Genomic DNA, 8,050 nt, shown 5'->3' with positions numbered 1-8,050 from the left:
GTCCTTTGTAGGGACATGGATGCAGCTGGAAACCATCATTCTTAGCAAACTATCACAAGAACAGAAAACCAACACCGCATGTTCTCACTCATAGGTGGGAACTGAACAATGAGATCACCTGGACTCGGGAAGGGGAACATCACACACCGGAGCCTATCATGGGGAGGGGGGGAGGGGGAGGGATTGCATTGGGAGTTATACCTGATATAAATGATGAACTGAGGGGTGCTGATGAGTTGATGGGTGCAGCACACCAACATGGCACAAGTATACATATGTAACAAACCTGCACGTTATGCACATGTACCCTAGAACTTAAAGTATAATAAAAAAAAAAAATAATAAAGTAAAATAAAATATTGTGTATTTTTTTAACCACAAAATATACATTCTTTTCAAAAACTTAGAAAATAAGGCAAAAAGAAGAACAGTAATAGTCCCTCCAAGTACCACATTCCAGGAAAAAAAAAAAACTAGTTAAGATTTCAGTGTAACTTCTTTCAGTCACATATATACAAAACTGTGATCACTTATATGGTTATGAGGCATTCTCTTTTTTTGTTTGTTTTTCTTGAGACAGAGTCTCGCTCTGTCGCCCAGGCTATAGTGCAGTGGCACAATCTCGGCTCACTGCAACCACCACCTCTTCGGTTCAAGCAATTCTTCTGCTTCACCCTCCTGTGTAGCTGGGACTATAGGCGCATGCCACCACACCCAGCTAATTTTTGTATTTTTAATAGAGATGGGGTTTCACCATATTGGCCAAGCTGGTCTTGAACTCCTGACCTCATGATCTGCCCACTTCGGCCTCCCAAAGTGCTGGGATTACAGGCGTGAACCACCGTGCCCAGCCAAGACATTCTTTTTAACACAACATTATATCATGGGGATTTTCCTTTTCATTTACTATTCGCCAAGATTACAACTTTCATGGTTGTTTAACATATGAGAGGATGTATTCTTATGTGTATATTATAACCTACCAACCCCACAAACCAGAATTCCAGCAACCTGGAGGTAAAAAAAGAAAAAAGAAAAAGCACAGCAACTGTTTAAATCATGATTAAACTTGAAACATAATAGGACATATAGATCTAATCCATGGATATGCTATTCCATTTGGTTGGATCATTCTAGTGAAAAATTGTTCAAATAATGCTGACACTATCTTTGCAAACTTTAAGAAAAAACACTGCTAGAGTTTCACCATTTTGAATTATGCTGCCCAATGATTTGAGAGTAATAATTTTTATCATCTTCATTCTAGATCCTCCTATATCTAGATTACTCAGTCTGACCAAGGATGAATGCTGTATTTTACCAAATGTACTTCAGTATCTTGTTAGAAGACCATGTGTTGGGTATTTTGCTTATTTGTTTAGTAAACCAATAGATTTTCAAATATTAATTTGGAATCTTATCAATCCATGAAATAAATTACATCACTTTAGTATATACAGTTTGGATGTACTATAATTATGATTTTACAACCATTTGTAAATAAGATTATCTATAGTTTTTGTCTATCTTTGAAAGTTTGGGAAAACAAGACTATTTTTGCTTGATAAAATGTTTCTACAAAATGTTCTATAACTTTTTCACATTAAAACATATTATACAGCACAGAAATTTTTTTCTTGAAAGTGTAAAATAACTATTGTAAGCATTCTGCACCCAGTGCAAAATCCAGTCTTAATTTTGAAAGTCAAGATCTCACAATAGGATCTCTATTACCTACCAGAGTATGCATGACATAGTTTCTGTTGAATAAATGAAGAATTCTGTAAGACAGATAAGCACAGTTTTATGATAGTATATAAAAAGGGCATCCTCCTCACAATATTAGGTGAGAAAGCTTTCCTAGAAAAAGTAATAGATAAGTTAAGAACAGTCCTTCCAGTTTAAGAAGACAGCACACACAAATGCATAATGAAAATGCAGGCCGGGCGCAGTGGCTCAACGCCTGTAATCCCAGCACTTTGGGAGGCAGAGGCAGGCGGATCACCTGAGGTCAGGAGCTCGAGACCAAACTGACCAACATGGTGAAATCCCAACTCTACTAAAAATACAAAAATTAGCTGGGTGTGGTGGCAGGTGGCTAAACTCTCAGCTACTTGGGAGGCTGAGGCATGAGAATCGCTTGAACCCAGGAGGCAGAGATTGCAGTGTGCCAAGATCGCACCATTGCACTCCAGCCTGGGCAACAGAGTGAGACTCCATCTAAAAAATAAAAAGAAAAAAGAAAAAAGAAAAGAAAGAAAGAAAATGTAGTATTATGGGGAGACTGAACGAAACTCACCATGGTCAGTGCAGAGCATTTGGGGTATCAGTAGTGGCTCCAGAGTTAGAGAGAACCAGAGGTGACAATGTGATTAGGGGATGAACTAGGGGACTTTCCTTGAAGCTGCAGAGCAAGCACATATTTTCCTTTAAATTTCTCTATTAGGATGTCTCTTGTGGGGAGACTGATGGTGATCATGGGGAAACAAAGTCCTCCTAATAATTCCTCCTTAACACAGTCATGGGAGGAGATATGGTATAAATTGGAGAAAGATACCTAATAGCTTAGGATAATCACGTGTAATGGGTTGATTCAGTGTCTTTGGTGAAGTTACTGTTTCCCTTTCTCTTGTTTTGTTCTGAATCCTGAAATATTTCACTAACAGTTATAAGCTGAAAAGAATAAATTAAAATTTAAAATAAATTCTGAAATATGGACTTCTTCACCTGGGATCTTTTCTGAATAGAAAGAAAGACAGCCATTCTTCTTCCTTCACCTTTGTATTCTCAACAACCCCACCTATAGGGTAAACACATCTGATAGCAATAAATAAAGCATAACCTTAGGATCACTCTGTAATGGCAGAGGCACCCAAATGTGTGTTCCGATCCAGGGACTTTAGGAGTGGCCAACCCGGAGATTCGTTCCTTCTCTGTGATAAACATCTGAGTTCCCAGCCTGTCCTGAACATGGGCCGTGCAGGGAATTGGGTCCCTAAGCTTTTGGTTGGATGAAGGTTGCCAGGTGGAGGTTGTTAAGGAGAGGATTAAGTGAAAATACCAAATAAAACGGCATGATTTTACAGGCAGTTGTGGTTTTTCTGTCCAGCACACCACCCCTGGACTCTCTCCCCTGTATGTAATCCCCTAATAAACCCCATGTCTCCTTTGCTGACTCTGAGTCTCTTGGCCTTTTGAACCTGGTGCTGCCCCTATTGAGATTAATAGGGGTTTGGCATAACACCATCGCCCAAGATACAAGTGGTAAGTTTAGTGCTGTTTCTATACTAGTACAAATTTGTTTTTTCTCCACCTCTTCTTTCCTTCCATTTTCCTCTACTTCAAAGCAGCTATATACTCTATCCAATTAAAACAGCTACCTTCACTGCCCACTTTGTGGGAACAAATCCACGTGCTGATGTAGACACAGGGAAAAGAGGTGCAGGACAAAGCGAATATTTTCCAATATACCAACACACTGGTATCATCTATTTTTTAAATCTCCTCCCAAATCATTGTCTAGGTAGTACTCTCTGAGAGAAGACAAAGGATATGGAAAGGGAATGGAGAGACCTTTTCCCTTTATATCCCTGGAGCCAGTACTCCACTACTCCCTGGAGCCACTACTGATGCCCCAAATGCTCTGCAAAGAGCATGATGAGTTTCTTTCAGTCTCCCCATAATACTACATTTTTCATCATGATGCAACAGGGAGCTAGGAGGGCTTGCTATCTATGACTACCCAAAGACTAAGCATTCATCCTGTCTTCAAAGTCTCTGGATATGAAAAGGTCAAAGCAAAAGTGTGGTCGTAGGGTCAGAATAAGATCAGTAAGAAATATTCTCATTCCACAAGGAGAGTCCAGTGTAAATACAGTTCTTATGGCAATAGAGTAACAATGTATGAGACATAGCCCTTTATATAAGACATCTTAACACAGTACTTGGACATGTCAATGTAATGAATATCAAACAAATGGAGCACATTGAGTTTTCAAAGATGTGGCACTAACGTTATAAATGGGAGTAGTTTCTCAAAAGACTCTAAGTTGCATTTAGATTTGCAGAGTGAGGGCAGGGGCTATGGGATTTTAGATATGTGACTGATAAAGGGAGAGGTGGGCCAGGTGTAGTGGTTCACACCTGTAATCCCAGCACTTTGGGAGGATGAGGTGGGTGGATCACCTGAGGGCAGGAGTTCAAGACCATCCTGGCCAACATGGTGAAATACAAAACACAAAATTAGCTGGGTGTGGTGGTGCGCACCTATAATCCCAACTACTTGGGAGGCTGAAGCAGGAAAATCGCTTGAATCTGGGAGGCGGAAGTTGCAGTGAGCCTAGATCGTACCACTGCACTCCAGCCTGTGCAACAGAGTAAGACTCTGTCTCAAAAGGAAAAAGAAAAGAAAAGAAAAAAAAAAAGGCAAAGTTTATGAAAAGGACTTTTGCATCATTATTCTTGATCACACTTTTTTTCATAGTTGTGAAATTGGCTTCTACACATAGAAAACTGAGCAGGCCAAGCAAGGTGGCTAATGCGTGTAATCCCAGCAGTTTGGGAGGCTGAGGTGGGAGGATCACTCGAGGCCAGGAGTTCGAGCCCAGCCTGGCCAATATGATATGACCCCCATCTCCAGTAACAATACAAAAATTAGCCAGGTGTGGTGATGGGCACCTGTAATCTCAGCTACTCGGGAGGCTGAGGCAGGAGAATCACTTGAACCTGGGAGGTAGAGGTTGCAGTGAGCTGAGATCACACCACTGCATTCCAGCCCAAGTGAGCACTCTATCTTAAAAAAAAAGAAAAAAAAAAAAGAGAGAGAGAGCAAAAAAAGAAAAGAAAACTGAGCAGACCACAATCAAAGACTACAGGAAAAAGTAAGTGGTCCAGCCTTCAGAGTTCTCCATCACATCACACATGATCAGAATCACAAGTAAATGCTGTTTGCTGTCTCACTGTACCCCAACAGAAGATATATTTTTGTAAAAGTCTTCTCTTGCATGGAATCTATGCAGTAACCAGTGAGAGAGAGTAGTGTATTGTGGGTAAAAGCGTTTATTCTACAGCCAGATGGCTAGATATTGAATTCTGGCTTTATTTATTTACTATCTGTATGACCTTGAAAAAGTTACTTAAACTTTTCTTTGTCTCTGTTTCCTACTTTGTAAAATGGGAGTAATACTACGCTTAAGAAGAGAGAATCCCAGGCCCTGGAAAAAAGCTGTACATGCTGGGACCTAGACTCCTTAATCTCTGGAAGCTTCTAGAACAGTCCTCTAATGATTCTCAGACTCCTAACAGGTTTTTGAAAGAAGAGCAGTGAAATGTCTCACTGGGAACAAAAGTGTTCACAGTCTGTTAAGTGTGGTTTCAAACTTTAAACCTTTTACCTTTAAAAAGCTAAATCTATTTTTTCCTTTTGAGATTGGTAGATCTAAATATTATACTATAATTCATAATATGCATGTATATAAAAAATACATTTAATATTATATCTCATATAAAGTAAATATAATATATTACATATGTGCATACACACACACACACACGCCATGTTGGAACCGTTAGGTTCTAGGCACCTAATATTTTAGCTAATTTAATTCTAACTATACTCTAAGAAATAATCATTGCTTTTTCCAAGTTTACTATGAACTATCTGTGACTCAGAAAAATAAGCAACTTACCAAAGCTACATCCAGGTTAAATGATGTCACTGGCAGTCTATAAATAACATTTTAAACAGAGGGGAGTTTCATAAAAAAAAAAAACAGCTTTAAGTTCAAAATGTCTTCTACATTGGAAAGGAGCATGTTCCTAAACTTTATTTGACACTTCCCAGAAGAATTCTGGCAGTATTGGTAGCTTTGACTGTGCTGCTGTGTAGTCCTAAGATATACTGGGTTTCTCAATGTCTTACATTTCATAATCAATAAAACTAGTACAATATCCATACTGTTTTGCTTACTAGGAATATTCTAAGAATCAAACACAATATTGGAAGCAAATTTGTGTTCAAAATATGTAGATGTACAGATTTACAGAGTTTGGTGTATCAAAGATTTCAGTTTACCTGAATCATGTCCTTTTCTATACCCAGCAGGCAGGTGACCTAGAACACAAGGAGACAAGTGACTAAATTCTTTCTGGTGGGGCTTTCCCTATATCCAGAGCTCCAGCATTTTCTGTTCATGCTCTGACTCATCATGTACCTGATAATCCTCCTGGGAAATAGCATCCTCATTATCATCAGGATCCTGGATTCTCGCCTCCATACCCCCATGTATTTCTTTCTTGGAAACCTCTCATTCTTGGACATCTGTTACACATCATTATCCATTCCTCCAATGCTTATTATATTTATGTCAGAGAGAAAATCCATCTCCTTCACTGTCTGTGCTCTGCTGATGGTTGTGTTCCTTGGCTTGGGCTCCACTGAGTGTGTTCTCCTGGCTGTGATGGCCTTTGACCGCTATGTGGCCATCTGCAACCCACTGAGGTACTCCATCATCATGAAGAGAGTGCTGTATGTGCAAATGGCTGCCTAGTCCTGGATCACAGGCTGTCTGACCTCCCTATTGCAAACAGTTCTGACAATGATATCGCCTTTCTGTGGGAATAATGTCATTGATCATATTACCTGTGAAATCCTGGCCCTTCTAAAACTTGTCTGTGCAGATATCACCATCAATGTGCTTATCATGACAGTGTCAAATATTGTTTTATTGGTGATTCCTCTACTGTTAATTTTCATCCCCTATATGTTTATTCTCTCTTCCATCCTGATAATTAATTCTGCTGAGGGAAGACAGACTTTTCTACCTGTTCAGCACACTCCATTGTGGTCATCTTACTCTATGGTTCAGCCCTTTTTATGTACATGAAACCCAAGTAAAAGAACACTAACACGTCTGATGAGATTATTGGGCTGTCTTATGGAGTGGTAACTCCAATGTTAAATCCCATGATCTATAGCCTCAGGAATAAAGAGGTCAAAGAGGCTGTAAAGAAAGTCCTGAGCAGACATCTGCATTATTGAAAATGTGAAAAGCCTTGGGCATGCGATATCCTCAATGGAGCAACAGAGCTTGTCTTTATTTAGATACTGCAAAACCTACTGTCACAAGAGCTTGTGTGTTTGCAAAACCAAATATTAGATTCCCTTTCTTTTCAACATAGAATTTTCATGCTCATGTAACCTTCTTAATAGTGCCTTATCTGCCAGGTTTATAGCAGTAAGCAGGTCTGCAAATTGGCCCTATAAAAATATTGATGCTGTTCATTAAGATGAATCTCTCTCTCACTCGATCTCCTCTTCTTTTTTCTGTTCTCTTCTGTTCTCTTCTCTTCCCTTCTCTTTCCCGCCATGTGTGCCTCTCTCCTCTCCTCTGATTTTCTGTCCTCTCTCTATATTCTGCTCCTCTCTCTCCTTTCCTCCATATGTTTTCATTCTCTTCCTTTGTTTTCTCTTCTTTGTCTCCTTTCTCAGTCACTTTGAAGTGGATATATACTGTTTTTGTTGTGCAGCATCCCTGCACAATATTGCCATCCAATTGACAGATCTGCGTAATATATATTAATAGAAATATGCATATTTTTCTTTTGATGAACCAACAGTTCCCCACTCTCAGTCTGTGTTGTTCATGGTGGGGCTGACCCAATCCTCTGAAAATAAACATAAACATGGAAGAGGTCTTGCCCACAAAAACAGAGGATGTCTAATTCCTCTAGTCATAGTGATTGGTATAGTGTAGGATGTGACCCGAGCCATACTAATCAGACTCAATCCCAGGAATGCTGCCTTTGTCAGAAAGACACATTCTTTTTTGAAATGGTGTCTAAACTGGTAGAATGTTAACTCAGAATTCCTACTGGCAATCATTGCCAATATGTGAGGACAGCATGAGAATGAAAGCAGAGCCAAGATCGAGAGTGCGCTTGATGGTGTCACTTTAACTCTTGAACCCAACTGTAGCTAAAGCCAGATTCCCCATTGCAGATTTTATTTATGAGTCAAATTAGCATTTTATGAAAAACTAATTTGACCTAG

General features: G+C 39.5%; 1 pseudogene; it reads left to right on the top strand.

The window, feature by feature from the left end:
* Positions 1-6,028: 6,028 nt before the first annotated feature.
* LOC117099264 lies at positions 6,029-7,039 on the top strand (annotated as a pseudogene).
* The last annotated feature ends 1,011 nt before the right edge of the window (positions 7,040-8,050 follow it).

The sequence above is a fragment of the Trachypithecus francoisi genome, unplaced genomic scaffold (assembly GCF_009764315.1).
Source record: "Trachypithecus francoisi isolate TF-2019V2 unplaced genomic scaffold, Tfra_2.0 Lachesis_group16, whole genome shotgun sequence".
Classification (NCBI taxonomy): Eukaryota; Metazoa; Chordata; class Mammalia; order Primates; family Cercopithecidae; genus Trachypithecus; species Trachypithecus francoisi.
Note: the sequence above shows the minus strand (reverse complement) of the source record. Positions and strands in the feature narration are given on the sequence as shown.